This window comes from Symphalangus syndactylus, chromosome 13, assembly GCF_028878055.3.
Source record: "Symphalangus syndactylus isolate Jambi chromosome 13, NHGRI_mSymSyn1-v2.1_pri, whole genome shotgun sequence".
Lineage (NCBI taxonomy): Eukaryota > Metazoa > Chordata > Mammalia > Primates > Hylobatidae > Symphalangus > Symphalangus syndactylus.
The window spans coordinates 109,430,140-109,451,570 of record NC_072435.2 but is presented as its reverse complement, the minus strand read 5'-3'; the positions used below and the strand labels follow the sequence as shown (position 1 = coordinate 109,451,570).

The window sequence follows — 21,431 nt, the reverse complement described above, 5'->3', positions numbered from 1 at the left end:
AATGTTGGGCAAATGATAGCCCTTCTGGATGATGTAGGTAATACCACAAGGGCAAACAGTGCCCAAGACATAGTAGGTATAGTAGATGCTGCTGGTATCCCACTCAGATCTCTTTACTCATGCACCTGTCCCTCACTGTTCCTCTAGGCTGTCCAGAGAAGGAACCAGAGCTCTGCTAATGGGAGCTGCCACTGAGTAGGAAGTTTTGCCACATGCAGCCCCTAAAGCGGCCCACAGCCAATGCTGTTTAATACAGGGGTACAAAAGGCCAGCCCTTGGCCTCAGGGTTGGGGACAACTCTGTGGGACCAGTAACACCCCACACTTCCCTATGGGATCTGACTGAGGTTGGACTCTCGTTACAATCACATCTGCCCAGATTCTTCTCCTGCTCTGCCCTGCTTCCCTAACCTCTCACGGGTTTCTCCTGCAAACACAGCCTCCGTGAAAGACTTCATGTGAATCCTAAGGCTCTAAGGCTCTTCCTAGAAAGGGAGTCTAATTTAAGATCTCAGGTGTTCAGTAAATGCTTGTTGAATCAACGTATTGCCTGTTATTCAAAAAAAAAAAAAAAAAAAAAAAAAAAAAAAAAAAAAAAAAACAGGAGCGGGACCAGGTGAGGCAAGAGAGATGCCAGAGGCCCAAACTTTAAGGAACGGTCCATTCTTGGAGTCGCGCAAATGCCCAGCCCTGCTGAAAAACCAGAACCCGTTTAAGCATTAATCAATCAAGAACCAGCTATGTAAACCATAGGACATCCTAAGAGAAGATGGAAGGTCAGGGTTATGACATTGATTCCCGAGTCAATTGGAGATAGACCTGAGTTCCAATCTTGGCTCCACCATGTAACTGCAACTTTGCCTAAGTCACCTCACTTCTCTGAACCTCTGTTTCCTCATCTCTAAAATGTGCATGATAATACCTCCCTCATATGGCTGCTGGAAGATTTGATGAGATTGTGTTAATGTAATTTGCACATAGTAGGTACTCAAGAAAGAGTAGCCATTGTAATGGCCTTTAAAAGCACTTAGAGCAATTTTCTGAAAGTGCCTTACGTGGGATGTCTCCTTTGCATCCCTGCCTTGTGCTCCCATCCCAGTTACCTGCTAGACCTGATGATTCTGATTCTCATGTAGGGCACAGTAGAACACATGATTAATTTCTAGTGACGGATACATTCCCTCGGCTTACCCATGTGTGGATGAATCCATGTCTAAGGGATCTTTTAATCAGAATTGGATTAAAATGAGGTGTGCATAAATGCATCCATTCTATGAATTCGCCCAAGCAGCTAAAGGAAAAACCACAACAAACAACATAGATTTACCCTTCCAGAGGTGAGATGACAAAGCTCAGGCTTTGAAGACCCACATCTGGCCGCGTCTGATTCCACCACCCATTACGTAGCCTAAAGCAAGCTGTGTTTTCTTTCTCAGCCTCAGGTTATGTGTCTGCAAAATGGGCATGATAAAGCTCAACACTAACACTGATATAATGCTATGTGCCTATGTATCGGGCTTAATTTATTGATTTACACGACCCCTGAAGTCTGTAAGGTTGGTATTAGAATGATCTCTATTTGCCAGAGGAGGTAGAGAAAGCATCCAGACGGAGAACTGGCAGTTTCAGAAGTAGGGAGCATCTTAATTCCTAGGAGAAACTGGGATAAACTCGGGGTATGAGATAAAAATGGGAGATTCAACCATAAAAGTTTGGGAAACTAAATGATGCTATGACTATCTGGGATGTTCGCTGGACAGAGCCCTCATGAGGGCAGGGCAAGTTAAATTATCTTCATGAGTATCCTGTGTTCAGTGAAACCCACGCTTTTTTTTCTTTTCCTTTTTTTTTTTTTGAGACAGAGTCTTACCCTGTCACCCAGGCTGGAGTGCAGTGATGTGATCTTGGCTCACTGCAACCTCTGCCTCCCGGGTTCAAGCGATTCTCGTGCCTCAGCCTCCCGAGTAGCTGGGATTACAGGCATGTACTACCACGCCCAGCTAATTTTTGTATTTTTTGTAAAGACGGGGTTTCACCATGTTGGCCAGGCTGGTCTCAAACTCCTGACCTCAAGTGATCCACCTGCCTCAGCCTCTCAGAGTGCTGGGATTGCAGGCGTGAGCCACCACGCCTGGCTGACTTTTCTATTTTGAGTTTTTTGGGGGTCCAGTCTTTTTTTTTTTTCTTTTCCAGCATTCCCTATTCCTTGTTCCTATTTTCCTACATGCTCAGTCCATAGAGCTTGGGTGAGGCTGAACCATCTTCAGATACAAGGGTGATCACATGAGGCAGCACTCGCCAAAGGAGTCCAGCCCCTGGCCTCACTGATTGGTTCCAGGATAGGCATGTGACCAACGTTTGGTCAATTAGAACATTTCAGCTCTCTAACTACACTGATTGGCTTTGGGATGGGCACATGACCAAGTTGGTCCAATCGGAGCCAACCCAGGGACATTTCCCTGGAGTGGCTGGAAAAGAGAAGTCTCTTCAAATTCTGCAACTGCTAACAGCGAGGAAGGGGTAAGCAAGAGACTTCCGGGGGCCATCTTGTGGGACTTGAGAAGGAAGCTAACACCCAGGAAGCAGGATCAGGGGAAGAGAGACACACACACAAAGCCCTGATGGTCTTCTTTGAGCCTCTGGGTCCAGCTGTGCCTAATGTCTTCCGTTCCTGGATTCTTGTTACATGGGACAATAAATTTCCTTTTTTTTGCTTAAGTCAGTGTGAGTTGGGTTTCTACTACAGCAACTTAAAAAGCTCTGTCTGACACAAATGTCTGGCCCGTTTGCATTATTTTTTTTTCCCAAAAGCAGCTTTCCTTCCATCATCATGTGATGCCATATTTTGTGTGTGTGTGTGGCATGGTCTAGCTTTGTCACCCAGGCTGGAGTGCAGTGGCACAATCTGGCACTGCAACCTCTGCCTCCTGGGTTCAAGCGATTCTCATGCCTCAGCCTCCCAAGTAGCTGAGATTTCAGGCATGTGCTACCACGCCCAGCTAATTTTTGTATTTTTGATAGAGACGGGGTTTCACCATGTTGGCCAGGCTGGTCTCGAACTCCTGAGTTCAAGTGATCCACCTGCCTCTGCCTCTCAGAGTGCTGGGATTACAGGTGTGAGTCACTGCACCCGGCCATGTGATGCTATTTCTAAGCACCAGTGTGGAAGAGAGTGTCAAAATGTGGCATCAGACTGCTGAGGCCGAGGCAGGCAGATTTGGATCAAATTCCTGCTGCTCCCTCCAGACCTGAAGCCCTTGGGCAAGGCCTTTCATCTCTCAAAGTCTCAGTAGCCTCATCTGTAAATTGGGGATATTAATATCTCCCCTCACAGTGCAGATGAAACGGGAAAATGTTTGTTAAACCTTTTCACATGCTGTTCCTTCTGCACAAAATGCTCTTCCTTCTCTTCTTTGCTGACTTAGCATCTATTCATCTTCAGAGTCTCAGCTCAAGAGTCATTTTGTCAGAGCTATCTCCCTAACCTCGTTGGCCAAGGCCGGTTGCTCTGTGAAATTGTCCCATCCTCTGGAGCTTTCATTAAAAAATCAATGTGTCATTCTAGGCATGACTATGTGACTAATGTCCACCTCCCCCACTAGAATGTAAGTTCCAGGGGGACAGGGAAGTGTCAGTTTCTACTCACCTCTATGTCTCCAGTACCCTGCACAGAGCAGGCCTTTGAGAAATGGTCAATGCATTAACTGCTATTGCACTAGACTCTAATCAGAAGTTTTAGGAGGTTGGGTGCTCAGTCCTATAATCCCAGTGATTTGGGAGGCCATGACAGGATTGCTTGAGCCCAGGAGGGTGAGACCAACCTGGGCAACATAGCGAGGCCCCCATCTCTACAAAAAAAATTTAAAAATTAGCTGGGTGTGGTGATGCATCCCTGTAGTCCTAGCTACTTGAGAAGCTGAGGTAGGAAGATGGCTAGGGCCCAGGAGTTAGAGGCTGCAGTGAGCTAGGATCCTGTCACTGCACTCCAGCCTGGGTGACAGAGCAAGACCTTGTCTCCAAAGATAAAAATTAAAAATTGAAAAAAAAATTTAGGTAAGTAGCGTTTCTTTGGACTCAGCCTACACAGAAGTGAGCATCTGAAATTACTAGGATGCTATGATTCCAGCAAGGGTCCACGTGGGTTCATTGTACCCAAAACCAATGGAGATGAGCATTGGTCTCTATATGACTAGCCTGAGCCATGCAGATGGCAGGTCTTCATCCATCAGCCAATGGACAGTCACTGTTCCCTTAGGTCCAGGAAGGCAGGAACAGTGGCACACAGGAGGACAAGTGGCCTTCAAAGAACCCATAGAAGAGATGAGCTTAAAAGGAATGAGATGAAGGCTGGGTGTGGGGGGTCATACTTGTAATCACAGTGACTCAGGAGGCCTAGACAGGAGGATTGTTTGAGGCCAGGAGTTTGAGACCAGCCTGGGCAACATAGTGAGACCCCTGTCTCTATAAAAAAAAATTAAAAAATTAGCCAGGACTGGTTAATTAGCACACATCTGTCATCACAGCTACTCAGGAGGCTGAGGTGGAAGGATCACTTGAGCCCAGGAGTTCAAGACTGCAGTAGGCCATGATCATGCCACTGTACTCCAGCCTAGAGTGCAGGTTAGATGCTAGGTTAACAAAGAAGATGCTAATTTTAACAAAGAAAAGCATTCTGTGCAGAAGGAACAGCATGTGCAAAGGTTTAACACATATTTTCATGTTGCATCTACACTGAGGGGGATATTAATATCCCCATTTGATTCACGAGGCTACTGAGCATTTGAGATATGAAAGGCACTGCAGCCTTTTATTCTTTTCTTGAGACAGGAAAATAATAAAATAAAATAAGGATATTGTGGGCTCTGGAGAAGACCTACCTGGGTTTGTAACTCAGCCCTGTCACTGACTACCTGTGTGGCTTTGGACAGCCTTGATCCATCTCAAAGACTTGCTTTCCTCGTCAATAAAACGGAGATGTCATCCCTGTGTTGTGAGGAGACAGACTGGCTGGGTCCAAGTCTCTGCTCCTCCATTCGCGCTGTGTGAACGCAGCTCACCGGTTTACCATTTAGAGCCTCAGTTTCCTTGACTGTAGGATGAGGTAGCAACAGAATCTAATTCTTAGAGAGGTTGGAACGATGAGGCCATTTAATGAATTAAGTGCCAGCCACCAAGCCTGAACTTAATAGATACTCAATGTATGTGGCTACTGCTATTCTTCTACTACTCCTGTATTAGTATTATTAGTAGTAATATTACTATAATGAATGAGCTGGCTTATGCCAAGCACCCAACACTGCCTGGGGCATGATCGGGCCCTTTCTCTTCTCCTGATGTGTGTCCTGGCTCTGGCCACTGGCTGACCCACCCCAATTAGGTGACTCTCATGTTAATATTGACACACAAAGGAACCAGCTGGCGACCTCTGAACTCATCCCACTTGGGATCACAGGCTGATTTTGGCCCCAGCCCTCAACTTTGAGAGCCGGACTCGTAATCTCCTTTGACGCCAAAAAGAGTTGGCCTCACCCCGACCTTTGCTCCCTGCTTCACTGATTTCCGGTGTTTCCTGGGCCTGATGGGCGCCACGTTGCCCACGGCATGGATGTGGCCTGGAGTGAGTGGAGGAGGCCTGGATGGGCCAGTGCTTGGGGAAGGAGTAGGGAGGGACAGGGCAAGTGGAGGCCTTTGGCTCAAGAAAACACACCTGCAACCAGGTGCAGTGGCTCATGCCTTTAATCCCAGCACTTTGGGAGGCCTTGGTGGGAGGTTCACTTGAGGCCAGAAGTTCAAGATTAGCCAGGGCAATGCAGCAAAATCCTGTCTCTCAAAAAAAAAAAATTAATTAGCTTGGCGCGGCAGTGCACAACTATAGTTCCAGCTACTCAAAAGTGAAAGGTAGGAGGATGGCTTGAGGCCAGGAGTTTGAGACCAGTCTGGGCAACGATCAAGACCCCGATTTCTACAAAAATAAAATAATTAGCCAAGTGTGGTGGCACAAACCTGTAGTCCTAGCTACTCGGGAGGCTGAGGTGGGAGGATCACTGAGTCCAGGAATTCAAGGTTACAGTGAGCTATGATGGCACCACTGCACTCCAGCCTGGGCGACAGAGTGAGACTTTGTTTCTATATAAATAGATAAATCAAGCTCACCTGTAGAGGATGGATCCGTGAGGACAGATTGCCAGACAGGGAGCCCCGTTAGGAGGACAACAGTCTACAAGGAGATGGTAGTGAGTGCCTCTGAGTGCCGGCAAGAAACGGAGCCAGCAGGAGAATCACCGGGAAAGTGGAATGTACAGGGCCCCAACCGTTAGCCTGAGGGGTGTAGGGAGGAGATTCTCTAGGGAGGAGGTCTCTTCTCAAATGTACTCAACACAGGGTTTTGTCCCCTGTTGCTCTGGGCTTAGAAGGCAGGAATACCGATGCCTCGCTCAGTGCTCCCCGACGCCCTGCCACCACCGTGGGTGGTCTACATGAGAAATGGCCCTTGTGCCTCTTCCCCAATACCAGCACCAGCCCTGTGCCTCCACCCCAAAACCAGCCTCAGTCTTACCTACCCCAACACTGAGCCTGGGAAACAGACCCAGAACCAGGTGATGCCTGAGAGGAGTTACCATGGCAACAGATGTGCCAGCACAGAGATAGGGAGCTTTGCTGACCATCCCTAGCCCACTGGCCGCCCCTATAGAGGGGTGCATGAACCATAAACTGTCCTTGAAGCTGCCGTGGGGACTTGGCACTGGACATCCAGCCAAAGGAGAGGTCTCCTACAGACTAGTCACTAGACATAGAGCTCCAGGGCAACCTCCTGATGGAGCTCTCTGGCTCTTCCAGCTTTCTCTACATGACACCTTTGATTACAGCCCCTCTGGGAGACCATCTGCTTCCATTTTCTCCTTGGGGCTGTCTCTCCCCTGCACTGTTGATGGAAGATGAGCTTCTGACCCTCCTTTTTGTGATGGGCCTGGAACTCACAGGTATGGTGGGGGAGGATGAAGGAAGGGTCGAAAGAACTGAGGTTAGGGGTGAGGCCTCTGGAGCCAGACCTGCCTGAATTTGACTCCAGCTCTGTCACTCACTGGCTGTGTGGCCTTGGGCAAGTTACTTAATGTCTCTGAGCCTCCTTTCATCATCTGCAAACTGGTAGTGATTACAGTAGCACTCGCCTTATTAGGTTGTGGTGAGGATTAAATGAGGTAATACGTGATAAATCTTAGGACAAGGCCTGGCAGAACATAAACACTTAATGTCCATAACCTCTTCCCTTCACTAAAATCACCCCATTCCTAGAAAGAGAGGAACACATTTTTGGCCATGAGAATTCAGAGGGTTAAGTAAAAGTGTAAAAGAGTTAACAAGTGAGAATTGAGAGTTTGGGGAATTAGAAAGAAGGGTGCTTTCTTTTTTTCTGTCTTTTTTTTGAGACGGAGTTTCGATCTTGTTGCCCAGGCTGGAGTGCAATGGTGCCATCTCGGCTCACTGCAACCTCCGCCTTCCAGGTTCAAGCGATTCTCCTGCCTCAGCCTCCCAAGTAGTTGAGATTACAGGCACCCGCCACCATGCCCAGCTAATTTTTTGTATTTTTAGTAAAGACGGGGTTTCACCATGTTGGCCAGCCTGGTCTTGAACTCCCGACCTCAGATGATCTGCCTGCCTCAGCCTCCCAAAGTGCTGGGATTACAGGCATGAGCCACTATGCCCAGCTGAAGGGTGCTTTCTTAATATACTCTGCACTAGACAGTAAGTTTTCAGGGAGCAGAAAGCAAAGTAAAAGTCTGTCTGATTTCCCCCAATCCTTCCAACACCTGGCACAGGGCTAGGCACAGGGTTTTATTTCCACAGTCTGAAAATGCCATCCATTATAAGAGGCAGCATCCATTTCATTAGAGTATTTCTCTTTCTTTTTCTGAGATGGAGTCTCACTCTTCACCCAGGCTGGAGTGCAGTGGTGTGATCTCGGCTCACTGCAACTTCCACTTCCCAAGTTCAAGCAATTCTTATGCCTTGGTCTCTTGGGTAGCTGGGACTATAGGCACGCACCACCATGCCCAGCTAATTTTTATATTATTAGTAGAGACAGGGTTTTGCCATGTTGGCCAGGCTGGTCTCGAACTCCTGACCTCAAGTGATTTGCCTGCCTCAGCCTTCCAAAGTGCCGGAGCAAATAAAAATGGGCATTATATATGTACTAGATCCCAGTTTCAAAATGTCAAGAAGAAAAAAAAGTTCATCTTAAAGCTGGAGAAATAAAATAATAGTCATTAATAAATGGTAATTGACTATGTGAATGAATGGTTGCAGGAAATGACAATACAGTAGAACGTAGTCAAATACTCACTATGCTCACTACACTCACCAATACTGGAAGAGTTAGAAAAGGGATCCGCCATAACAAGCAGAGTGCATCTGGGAAGACTTCCTGGAAGAGGCAGCCTGTGAGTGGGAATAAGCAAAAACTAAGTTATCTGACTTGGGGAGAGGAAGAAACGGTGGTTGGGCATAAGGGGCAGAGTCTTGATAAATTAGGAGGCTGTGTGACCACCATCATCCCCCTCCTTAGGTAATGGAGAATGTCAGAATTATCCAGGAGGTGACTTCTGCGTCAGCTCAGAAAAGCCAGGACCAGATCAGACATGAGTCCCAGGGCATGGGCCTGCACCAGGCTAGGCCCACAGGGGGCTTAAGGCACTGGAGGCAAAGCAGCCTGGGTTCAAATCCAGCTGCTCCTTAGCTGGGCAACTCTGGACTGGTTACTTGGCTTCTCTGGGCATCAGATCCCTCCTCACCCAGGAAGTAGGGCAGACAACAGGGCTCTGAGGTCAGGCATGTGCAGAATCTGGTGTATGGAAGGTGCTTCATAAATATTAAATTTATAATAGGATATGGTTTTTTTTTTTTTTTTGAAAAGTTTTGAAAGGTAAAGGCCATTAGCTTGGAGGCAGAAGACAGACCTCCCTGACTGCTGAATTCTTCCCGGCCTGAAATTGGAGCATTCCAAGCTCCTCAGATGAGTCATAAGCCGCCAAGATTGTGAGCCTCTGGGTGAGTATGAGTAGAACTAGCTACTTCCTTTGCTGGGCTCAGTGCAAAATGCAAATGAGGGGTCGGCGCTAAATACGGGAATGTGCCCATCAAGCTGCTTTTGTGGCCTCGCGCCTCGCAGCAGTCACAAGGCCTTCGGCTGGAATCCTGGCAAACACTGTGGGCCCTCCCATGGTCTGGGATGTGCTTAATCTGAACACAGCCCTGTGGAGTAGGTGCTATTGTTATCCTCATATTACAGAAGGGGAAACTGAGGCACAGAGGGACGGACCATCAGCTGAGCCGCCAAAGGACAGGCAGCTGGTGGCGTGGCTTTTAAAAGGGAACCTATACCCCCGGATCTGGAGGCATCTTAGCCCACTAGCCCCTTCTTTTAGGGTGAAATACACATTCTGCGAAATGGAGGCAGCTTGTAATGGGGGTGAAGCCAAATGCGAGAGGCCCGGGCAGCCGGATTTTCAATCCCAGTCTCCAGGGCACCTCCTTCCCACCGTACCCCGCTTCCTCCAGCAGGGAGCCCCCTCCCTCCAGCAGAACAGGGTCTGGCCTCTCCAACTTGCTACCGCGGCCGGGGGCCAAGAGTTAAAGTCGGAAGGGAGCTCGGGAGAGTGTGAGAGCTAAAGGACGTGTCAAATCAATCATATTTAAACAAAAGCCTCTCCCGCCCAAGGGCCCTTTTAAAAGCTGCTTATTTAATTAAAAGTCCCATTTTCCATATTTATGGCCCTTATTCAGTTAAATATTAACCGCTGGGGCCAGGGCTAGTGTGTGCTTTGTGAGCGGTGTGCGGGGAGGTTCATTACCGCGGCCGGGATTTATCAGACGGTGGCGCGGCCGCGGCGGATCAATGCGGCCTGCCCTGGACAAACATGCGGGGGCGGCCGCGGGGGCCGGGTGGGGGCGGCGGGGCCCGGGGGCGCATCCTCGCTCTCCGGCTGGGACTCGGCGACTCGGGGACGCCTTGTCTCTCTCCCTGTCTCTCTCGCTTCCACATGGTGTCCCTGGAGCTGAGTCGTACGCCAGGAGTCAGAGACAGAGAGACAGTGAGACCCAGAAAGAGATACAGAGAGGCCCAGAGAGAGACAGTGAGAGACCCAGAGAGAGACAGAGAGACAGTGAGACCGAGAGAGAGAGAGAGAGAGAGAGATACAGAGAGACCGTGAGAGATCAAGAGAGACAATGAGACCCTGAGAGAGGCCCAGAGGGAGATACAGAGAGATAGTGAGACCCAGAGAGAGACCCAAAGACAGTGAGAGACCTAGAGAGACAGTGAGAGACACCAAGAGATACAGTGAGAGACACAGAGAGACAGAGACAGGGAGACACCCAGAGAGAGACACAGAGATAGTGAGAGACACAGTGAGATCTAGAGATACTCCCAGGGAGACAGAGACAGTGAGAAACCAGAGAGTCAGTGAGAGACAGCGGGTCGTGTTTCTCCGTGTCTGGCTGTGTCTAGGTCAAGACCAGGTCCATACTTCTTAAAATCCAATGAGAAATGAAAATGTTAAAAAATTAATAAGAATTTCCTGTGTGTGGCTGCACAGGTGGCACACTCTGGGCCCTGGCAGCCTCTCTTTCTTACTATGTGTGCTGGGGTGGGGCTGCAGAGGTACCAGGCATAGGGGTTGGGGGGTGGAAGGCCCATAAGAGCCCACTCACTGCCCTTCCAGACCCCATTCACTGGAGAGATCGGCAAAAAAAAAGAGGGAAAAGGGGGAATCTGGCATCTGCTAAGGATTTGACCCCACTCAGCTTCAGGGATGGGGGCAGAAAGAAAACAGCCCCAGAAGAGGGCTAGATCCAAGCAGAGGCGCTCACGGCTGCAAAGCACGCATCACACGCAGAGCTTTATCCAGGGCTTCCCTGCACCAGGCACCAGTGCTGGCCAGTGTTAACTCACATCATCCTCACTTCCATCCTATATAGGTCGTACCCTTTTGATCCCCATTTTACAGATGGGAAAACTGAGGTTCCGGGCAGGTAGGGAGTGATCCTAGGGTCACTCAACCAGGGAGGGGCAGACCCAGGCTGTCTGCTCCTCATCACACAGTAGAAATCACCAGCGTTGCTCAGACCCAGCTGGGAACCACCCTTGCCCTTTACAAGTTCCTAACCCTCCCTGAGCCTCAGTTTCCTCTTCTGTGAAATAGGGGAATAAGATTTTTGGGGACATTTTGAATCACGTTTTGTGGTTGCTCCATCCCAGGCCCTCCACCCTACACTGCTGCTCCTGACTGCTGCAATTGATCCCTGAACTCGCTGATGTGACTCTCAGGGTGTCAGGGACAAAGCCGAATGCACTTCCCCATCTTTTGAGTGCTCAAGGGGGCAGGACTTTCTCTGTCCCTCATTGCAGGAAGCAGGGTGGTGAATGGAAAAGGTGCACTGCAGAACCACACACAATCCCACCTTTACCATTTACTCGTTCTGCAAACTTAGGCTGCCTCACTTCACCACTCAGAGCCTCAGTTTCTCCAGCTGCAAAATGGGGATAATGATAGACCCTCCTCCTAGTTGTTCTGAGGATTCAATGACATAATTCTTGTAATGGCTTAGCAGTGTGTGGCACACAGTGAGCATCGTTGCCAGCCCTATGAGAGCCTGCAGGGGCTGCACAAATGCTGCCAGCCTGCGCCTCCAAGGTGCCATCTCTGAGGGGCAGTGGGGCTCCATCAGTTCCAGCCCTGAGACCCGGCCAGTCTCCTGAGTGGCCTGGCAGAGGGAGACTTCTGCTCCAGTGCCACCTCTGGCCCTCCTGTGACCTTGGACCTGGAACATGCCACTGCCCCTCCTGGGGCCTCAGCTTACCCATCTGTGGAATGAGGGGATTATTGGGTTTAAGAAAATCTCTCTGGGCTATTGCAGGGCTAATGCATCTCCGCAGCAGACAGGGTGAAGAATTTAACCTAAATGTGAAAATATCATTGAAATGTGCCCATTTATGCACAGGAAGGACTGTGCGACAACCAGAGCAAGTGCACAGCTCCTGAGAGCTGTCTGTTAGGTGCCAACAGCCAGGCTGGGAAAGACATCTCCTATGTCACACACATGCGTGCACACACATGGTCATAGGCACATGCACATACAAAAACACACATGCATGTATACACACATGCACACATAGGTATGGACACACACGAACACACACACATGCATGTACACAATGCACATAGGGCATGGGCACACTCATGCCTGCATATGAATGCATGCATAGGCACTGGTCTGCGCACACACATATAGGCATACACATGCATGGACACACATGCATACATGGGCATGAGCACACATTCACATGAGCACATATACACACATGCATGCTCTTGCATGCACATACTCGGGCACATGCACACACACGTGCACACACGGACATGCATACACACGTGCACACACACGGACATGAACACACACACGTGCACACATGCACAAGGGCATACACCCCATCACATCTTTTGCCCCATGCTCTGCTTCTCCACTTAGATCCTGTTAAGAGCCTGGTGCCTGATTTCTTCCACCACTACCTCCTCCCCAAAAAGAAAAAAATCTGAAAAGCCAGATTAGAACTTCACATACGCATCGCTGGAAAAAATCTATGTCTCATTTTCATATCTAGCAAAATAAAATGACAGCAGAGCACTCCAGCAAACCCCTAGAGGGGGGGAGCATGTCTGCCGAAGATGAGGGGTGGTGGCGGGGAAGACACCTTTCCCAAAGGGAGGAGGCCCCAGGGCCAGAGGCACGGGAGGGGGCCTTGGGCCTGGCGAGAGGCTGGAGGATGAAATCGATCAGGCCATTTTGTCCTGGGGCTGGAGGAAGGTTGGGGGGTCCTGGGAAGAGTCTAGGGGGTTGAATGGAGGTTAGAAAGGCAGTGAGAGGGGGAGAGAAAGAGGAGGAATAAAATCCTGGGGCTGGTGGTGTGAGTGAGGGAGCGGGAGAGAGAGAGGGAGAGACACCAGGTTATCAGAGAAGTGTGAAGACAATAATACAATCTGACATTTCTGAAACAAGACCCCCCGGTTGCCATGGCAACGTCTCATGTGGGAGCAGCTCCCAGGAGACGGCTCCGAGATGTACTATAAATGATGTTTGATTAGAATTTAAATCATTTAGGCAGAGAGAAGATAGGCCTTTTGTCAGCAAGGGGACCTGGGGGTGGGGAGGGAGGGGGGCTGGGGTTGTGGCGGGGGAGGTGGCGCTGCTGGAGCCAGCCTGGGCGTGGGGAGCGGGATCGGAGGTCAGCCAGGGGGTTGATTACTTTTGCCCTCAGCTTCATTCCCGTTTACAGTAACCTTTCCGTGGTGGCCGGAGGGACTCAGAGGGCAGGAGAGGAGAGACCCTGGGGGGACGGGGCTGTGGGAAGGGAGTAAGGGAGAGCAGCGGAGATGAAGCAAGAGATGCGGAGAGACAGAGAGGAACGGACAGAGCAGAGAGACAGAAGCGGGAGAGATAAGCAGGAAGAGGAAAAGGAGAGGGAAAGGAGAGGAAGAGAGACAGAGCAGATGGGCAGAAATGATGAGACAGACTGAAAGAAGAGAGACCAGGAAATGGACTGAGAGACACAGATAGGCGGTACAGAGACAGAGAGAGACTGAGAGATACAAAGGCGGAGACCTGGAGTGAAAACGAGGACTCTTGTGTCCACACACTCTGAATCATTTTCCAGCCTCTGAAAAATGCGTCAGGAATGTGGGTGCCCATGTTGAGTCCTGAACTTAGAAAAAGCTCTGCCTCCACCTCCCACTTTGGTCCCCATCCACAGGGAGATTCCTTTGCCCTGGAGTTCCTGGGGAGGGTTTAGTGACCCTGGAAAAGAGATGCCATGGGCTTCTGGTCCTAAGGAAAATGGGCCAATTTTACTGAGCTGCCCTGTAAAATCTTAGACAAACCACCTCACTGTTCTGAGCCTCAGTTTCCCCATCTGTAACACAAATAGTGTTATAGATGGAGAGTCAGATCAGCCTATGGGCAGTGAGCCCCCTGTTCCCCACTCAGTTTTTATTTTTAGTTGCATTGATTGCCAGCATTTAAAAGTTGGGAGAGTTTGCAAAAAATGTTTAATTTCTGGGTTCTTAAAAAAATAGGAAAATCTATGCATGCTGGGCCTGTATTTCCGCATGGCAGCCATGTGCTGGAAAGGAGTAGTAGTCCCCACTTTTAAGCAGTGTATGAGGTCTCCAGTTCACCATGGTTTCCACCATTCCCTATTGTCTTACACCCAGCTACTTTTCATACCTTCATGGTGACTGCCTGCCCTCTGTAGGAATTTGTGGTTTTTTGTTTGTTTGTTTTTTGGAGACAGAGTCTCACTTTGTCACACAGGCTGGAGTATGGTGGCGTGATCACAGCTCACTGCAGCCTCTACCTCCCTCCTGGGCTTAAGTGATCCTCCCACCTCAGCCTCCTGAGTAGCTGGAACTATAGGAATGTACCATCACGCCCTACTAATTTTTGTATTTTTTGTAGAGATGGGGTTTCAGCATGTTGCCCAAGCCAGTCTCCAACTCCTGGGCTTAAGCGATCCTCCTGCCTCAGCCTCCCAAAGTGCTGGTCAACTTTGAAACTCCGCAAATAAACTCCAGGATCCTTATGGCTCTAGCAATCTATTAACATATGGATTATAGCCCTCATACCTCAGTCACCATGGTTTTGGGCACCCAGGATAATAGAGTTCATGGGGGTAATCACAGAGTCAGAGCGAACTATACGGCCATCCTCATACGCACAGTCAGAGCTCAATAAATGTTTAATTAATTAATTAATTAATTAATACAGGAAGATGAGCCAAAATGATTAGGGAGACTGAAATGAGAACCATGATGGGAAATGGGTAGCTTTTTGAGAAAATGGACTTGTACCACTGGACACTGAGGATAAAAGTGACCTGCTTGGGAGAATCCCAGAAAGCAGATGGAAGGGAATTTGTAAGGAGGGAAAGAGCTGCTTTCAAAGAGGCTGTCTTGAAGTTCTCTATCTTGGCACCTTCCTCATGCCCACCAGGACACTTGTCATAATCTGGAAGTTTGTTGTTTGTGTATTGGCCTGTGTGTGTGGTCTCTCCTCCCCGAGGAGGCTGTGAACTCCATGAGGATAGAAACTACCTCTGGCACAGTCAGTGCTGTAGCCCCAGCACCCAGCATATAGTAGCTGCTTAGGAAACTCTGGATGAATAAATGAGGGAATGAGTCCCCTTTTCACATACTTCTCCCATTTTTGCTCTGAGTATTTTAAAGCTATCCGAGCCCCGTCCTCATACTTTATTTATTATTATTATTATTATTATTATTATTATTATTAAGACAAGGTCTCGCTTTGTTGCCCAGGCTGCAGTGCAGTGGTGTGATTATGGCTTACTGCAGCCTTGACCTCCCAGGCTCAAGCAATCCTCCCACTTTAACCTCCTGAGTAGCTGGGACTACAGACGCGCACCACTATGCCTGGCTACTTTTTTATTTTGTTTTTTGTAGAGGTGGGGTCTCATCATGTTGCCCAGGCTGGTCTCAAACTCCTGAGCTCAAGGGATCCTCCTGCCTCCGCCTCCCAAAGTGCTGGGATTACAGACGTGAGCTACTGCGCCCGGCCCCTCGTGCTGTATTATTAAATGCAAGCAGCTTGCTTTTATCTTTTGTTCATTTAAGGGAGCACTTCCCTGACTAGGGGTGGCAATGATGTGACCCTAGGCTAGTAAGAAGCACTTAATGTCTCTGAACGTCAATTCCCTCATCTTCAAAGTAGGGCTAATACCTTCATTCTGAGAATGTTCTAAAATTTAGGCGACAGGTCTGTAACAGTGACTGGCATGGAATAGGTGCTCAATAAGTAGAAGCAATTTTCATGGTTGTAGACACTAGTAATCTACTAGCATGTGGTAGTCACATAAGTAACAAGAAGACCCAAGGGAAGAGGCAAATCTTGGGGTGATGTGGACATAAGGTGGAGACAGGGAAGAATTTGGAATCCCTTTAGTAACATTTCTCTTAGGCAGAGCTGTGTTCCCAAGAGTATTTTCCTTTCTCAATTTTAGGATTTTGAAGCTTTGCTATTGAGGAGGATGTTGGATTCATCCTCCACTGTCACTGTCTTACTGTTCTGGAGGTCAAAAGCCTCACATGGGACTCGCTGTGCTAAAAAAATCAAGAACTGCACCCTTAGAGGCTTAGGGGAGAATTGTTTCCTTGCCTTTTCCAGCTTCTAGAAGCTGCTCTTAATCCTTGGCTCATGGCCCCTTCCTTCATCTTCAACCGATAATGGCCATGGAATCTCTTGACCCTTCCAACTCCAATCACATCGGTAATGCCTGCCTGGAGCACTGTGTGCAGAATGATGTTGCAGCCATGTCTGGACTTATGGAGCAAGAATGCTGTAATTGATTAGTGATGTCTGCCATGGGCAGGGAAGGAGTTACTCAGTTGCACAGTGCTTGGCACACAGGAACTGCTTGTGGCAGCTGCCTCTGGTTACCTGTGTCATGGTGTCCCCTTGGCCCAACTCTAATTAAGTTGCAGCTGCAGTGGGCCATTCTGTGCAAGCAAACTGAGATTCACTATGGTGACAGCACACAGCCTCCGTCATGAGCTGTGTGTCTTTCCTCTTTTAGTCTTGGGCCCTGTTGGATGCAATGGGAGTCCACTCAACCATACACAATGCAGCCTGGACATGGAGGGTTATGACTTGTATTACTTTCCTATAGCAACTGTATCAAATTGCCACACACTGGGTGGCTTGAAACAAATACCCCTTCACTATCTTACAGTTCTGGAGGTCAAAAGCCTGACATGGGACTCGCTGTGCTAAAAATCAAGAACTGCACCCTTAGAGGCTTAGGGGATAATTGTTTCCTTGCCTTTTCCAGCTTCTAGAAGCTGCCCTTAATCCTTGGCTCATGGTCCCTTCCTTCATCTTCAAAGCAAGCAATGTTTTGGGCTGAGTCTTTCTCCCATTGCCATCTCTGCTTCTCCCTCTCTCATCCACTCCCTTCCACTCATCAGAGCTCTCATGGTTACACGGGGCCCCCCAGATAGCCCAGCATGGTCTTCCTGTTTCAAGGTCAGCTGGTTAGCAACCTTCATTTCATCTGCACCCTTAATTCCCCCTGCCATGTCACCGAACATTTCACAGGCTCTGGAGATTAGGAAATGGGTAGCTTTAGAGGTCATCATTCTGCCTACCACATCGCCCCTGGGGCCAGCCCCTAGTGACAGTGAAGGACAGTGGATGCTCTTGCAGTCTTCTGGTCTTCAGTAGACAATTCTGGAAAGCATTCTCTACACCCCTCAACAGGTTCCAAAGAAATCGAGTCTTCGTTGTCTGTATTGGCACTTTTACATTGACGTTCCTCCTTCCCTGACTTACTCTCCCTTATCCCTCACTCCTGCTTCCAGAGATCACTGGTCAAATAAGTTATCTGCACCCAAGTCCTTGTCTCAAGCTCTGCTTTCAGGAGAACCCAAACTAAAACAGTTCTGACCAGGTGCAGTGGCTCACGCCTGTAATCCCAACACTTTGGGAAGCCAAGGTTGGCGGATCACTTGAGGTTAGGAATTCAAGACCAGCCTGGCCAATATGGCGAAACCCCATCTCTACTAAAAACACAAAAAAACTGGGCATGGTGGTGGGTGCCTGTAATCTCAGCTAAGCAGACTGAGGCAGGAGAATCACTTGAACCTGGGAGGCAGAGGTTGCAGTGAGCCGAGATCGCACCACTGCACTCCAGTCTGGGTGACAGAGTGAGACTCTCTCTCAAAAACATAAAATAAAATAAATGGTTCTCCAGAAACATTGGCTATTACATTGGTCAAGCTGGATGTGATAGACATCTGGCACAAAGTGGCTTAAGCAAAAAGCAATTTATGTTCTCATTGACTGAAAAGTTAATGATTATATCTAGGACTTCAGGCACAGCTGGATCCAGGTCCCCAAACAATAGCCTCAAGAGTTTGTCTTTTTTGAAACCTCACTTATACTTTCCTCTGTATTGGCTTCAGCCTCAGGCACCCTCTCCCCATACACTGGCAACGATGGTCGCCAGCTGCTCAGCCACTGACCACAGCAAAAATGAGAGTGACTTTTCCCGATAGTGCCAGGAAAGGCACAGGCATCCTTGTTCCTCAGTTCTGATTGGCTCATCTTGGAGCACATGCCCGTGCCTGGACCAGTCACTATGGGAGAGGGGATGTGGCACTGTCGTTGGCCTTGGGTCACCTGCCTGTCCCACAAGTTGGGGGTGGAGTCAGCTACATCAAGGCCACCTGGCCTGAGAGGGAGCAAGCTGCAGTTCCCCTAAAAAAACTGGAGTGCTTCTCACATAACAAGGAGTCAAGTACAAGTCACAGACGTCCTCTACAAGTGAGATCATCGTGTACTGTTAATTTTAGGTAAATCTCTCACAAGGATGGGAGACAAGATGCCGCCCAGCAGGTGGAGGCCTGGAGCTGGGAGGAGGGGAAGCCAGGCGTTGTGCCAGTCATCTGTGCCAACCGGTCCTGGCTGCAGGGAATTCTTGGGATCAGAAATCTACAGTCTGAGAACTTGTCTATAATTTTGCAATTTCTATTTTCTTTGCTACAAAGCAGAGAGAAAGCCAAAAGAAAATAAAGTTCCTCTCAAAAATGCCAGGCTGTCTGTGCCGGATAAAATGGCATGTGAAGAGTGAAAGAGCCTTTTGTGGAGGCTTGGAGAGAAAGAAAAAGGGGCTGAGAGGAAGGGAAATGTATGGGAAGCCACGCCCCCCCACAACCTGGGGAAGAGGCAAAACAGAGATGGGAGGGAAAAGAGGGTTCCTCCTGCATGAGCTGAGCCCAGGGAAGGTTTGAGTTTCTGATCATCAGGGATCATACAGACCCGGATGTGACTCTCTCCTGCCACTTTCTAGTGGTGTGGCCTTGGATATGTTTTAGAAACTCTCTGAGCCTCAGTTTTCCCATCTGTAAAATGGGGCTGGTAATAGTACTTCCTCATATGCCTTAGGTGAAGATTAAATGAAATAATACATACAAAGCCATTAGCCTAATGTGCTTGGCATGTGATAAGGGTTCAAGAATTAATAGTAACTGTTATTAGGATTGCTGTTTTTACTCTGATTCCTTATACCTGTCAATAGTCAGGGTCATCTGTCTCAAGGAAAACGGGTTCCCAGCTTGCTTTTAATCAGCAGGCAGGAAGTGCAGCAGGCACAGAGACCTAGTATGCTGTGTTCGTCTCCTGTTACTGCTGTCACAAATTACCACGAACCTCGTGGCTTACAATAACAAACATTTATTCTCTTACAGTTCTGAAGGTCAGAAGTCCTGAGACTGGGCATAGTGGTACATGCCTGTAGTCCCAGTTACTTGGGAGGCTGAGGCAGGAGGATAGCTTGAATCCAGGAGTTGGAGGCTAGCCTTGGCAATATAGCCAAGGGTCAGACCCATACCAAAAGACTCACCCAGCGAACTCACAGAATCACAAACAAAATCAATCATTGTTCTGAGTTTTGATAGGGTTTTTTTTTTTAAGACCCTATCTCTAAAAAAAAAAAAAAAAAAAAAAAAGTCCCCAAATCAAGGCATTGGTAGGGCTACATTCCTCCTGGAGGCTCTAGGAGCCTGTTTCTTTGCCTTTTCCAGCTTGTAGAGGCCACCTGCATTCCTTGGCCTGTAGCTCCTTCTTCCTTCTTCAAGGCCAGCTGTGTAGCATCTTCCAGTCTCTCTCTCTCTGCGTCCATTATCACATCTCCTTCTCTGACTCTGCCTCCCTCTTATAAAGATCCCTGTGGCAACATTGGACTCACCCAGATAATCCAGGATCATTTCCCCAGCTCAAGATCTTTAACTGAATCGCACCCACAAAATCCCTTTTGCCATGGAAGGTCACATAGTCAAAGGTTCTGGAGATTAGGATGTGGACATTTGGGGTGGGGCATTATTTAGTGTGGCATCTGTGCTAAGCCTAGACAACAGGAAGGCACATAAGCTGAGTTGGCTTTGGGTCAGTTGGTGTTTGTCACACAGCAACCCACCCCCAAATTTAGGACTCAGAATAACAATTGATTTTGTCTGTGACTCTGTGAGTTGGCTGGGTGACACTTTTGATGTGGACTGGCTCTGCTGGTCTTGGCCAGTCTTGCTCATGTGTCTGCAGGCAGCTGGTAGGTTGAACATTGGCTGAATGATCTAGGCCTCACTCCCGTGTCTGGCGGCTGGCTGGCTGTCCGCAGGGATAGGGGTCTCTCATCAACCAACGGGCTGGCGCAGGCATCCTTGCTTGTAGGCATCGGGTTCCAAGAGCAGAAGCTACAAGGCCACTTAAGGCTGAGGCTTGAAATGGGCACACCATTACTTCCCCTGCATTCTAGGAGATAAAGCAAGACACAGAGCCAGGTCAGGCTCCAGGACTGGGGAAACGGACTCTACTTCCTGATAGGAAGAGCTCCTAGATATCATGGCCATTTCTGCAGTCCACCACAGGGCCAGTGCCGGGCACTGTGCTAAGCGCTTTCATTACACTATCTCATTCCATCCTCATAAGCCTTTGAGATGATAAGCACTATTTAAAGGTCCCCAACTTATAGATGGAAACACTAAAGCTCACAGAGGTGCAGCCACTTGCCTAAGGTCGAACAGCTAGTGAATGGCAGAGTGGGGACTTAGCCCTTATGTCATGAGCCACAAGAGACCCTTCTAGCAAAAGACATGCATTTCAAGATGGCTGACCAGCATCAGAGAGGCTGACTAGAGGGGAAACGTGGGTCTCATGTGATACCGTTGCCCAAGCACTGAACTCACCAGCTCTGTGAGTGGCTTCCCCAGCGTGGCTTCCCAGGCCCCATCTCCTGGGAGGCTGAGTGGATTCCCAGCAGGGCATCTTTTTTGAGGAGCTGGGAGCCCTTCCCTCGCCCATCCAGGAATCTGGGAAGTAGGCCTATCACTTATTGCTCCTTTTCCACCTATGCAGGAAAGGGAGGACGGACAGCTGGCTGGGGTGGAGGTGCCCAAACCTGTCACTTTCCCTGTGAGTCTGACTTTCTGTCCCATCGGCTCTACACCCACGTGGGTCCAAGCCCCCACTGCTTCTAACCTTGATGACACCAGAGCCTCCTCCCTGGTCTCCCTGCTTCCATCCTGGCCTTACTGCCCCCCACATCCATTTCCCACTTGGTGGCCAGGGTGAGCCCCTGACAACCTAACTCAGATCCTATCACTCCTTCCACGGCTCCCATCTCACTCAGGCTAAAACCAAGCACCTACCAGATCCTGCCTGCGACCTCTCTGATCTCCCCTGATCCCTACCACCCTGGCCTGGGCGCCCCAGGTGCCCGCCCACTCAGGGACTCCAACCTGCTGTCCCTGGCCTGGAACATTCCACCTCTATGGCTCACTCCTTTAGTTCATGCCAGTGGCTTCTCAAATGTCC

The 21,431-nt window shown here is 49.0% G+C and overlaps 1 long non-coding RNA gene across 1 annotated transcript in view; it reads left to right on the top strand.

The window, feature by feature from the left end:
* The first annotated feature begins 2,450 nt into the window (after positions 1-2,450).
* The window catches only part of LOC134732159 (uncharacterized), a 29,120-nt gene continuing 10,139 nt past the window's right edge, over positions 2,451-21,431 (top strand). Inside the window, exons 1-2 of the long non-coding RNA XR_010115044.1 lie at positions 2,451-2,519; positions 8,911-9,044. This is a non-coding gene — a long non-coding RNA (uncharacterized lncRNA). The remainder of the gene's footprint in view (positions 2,520-8,910; positions 9,045-21,431) is intronic.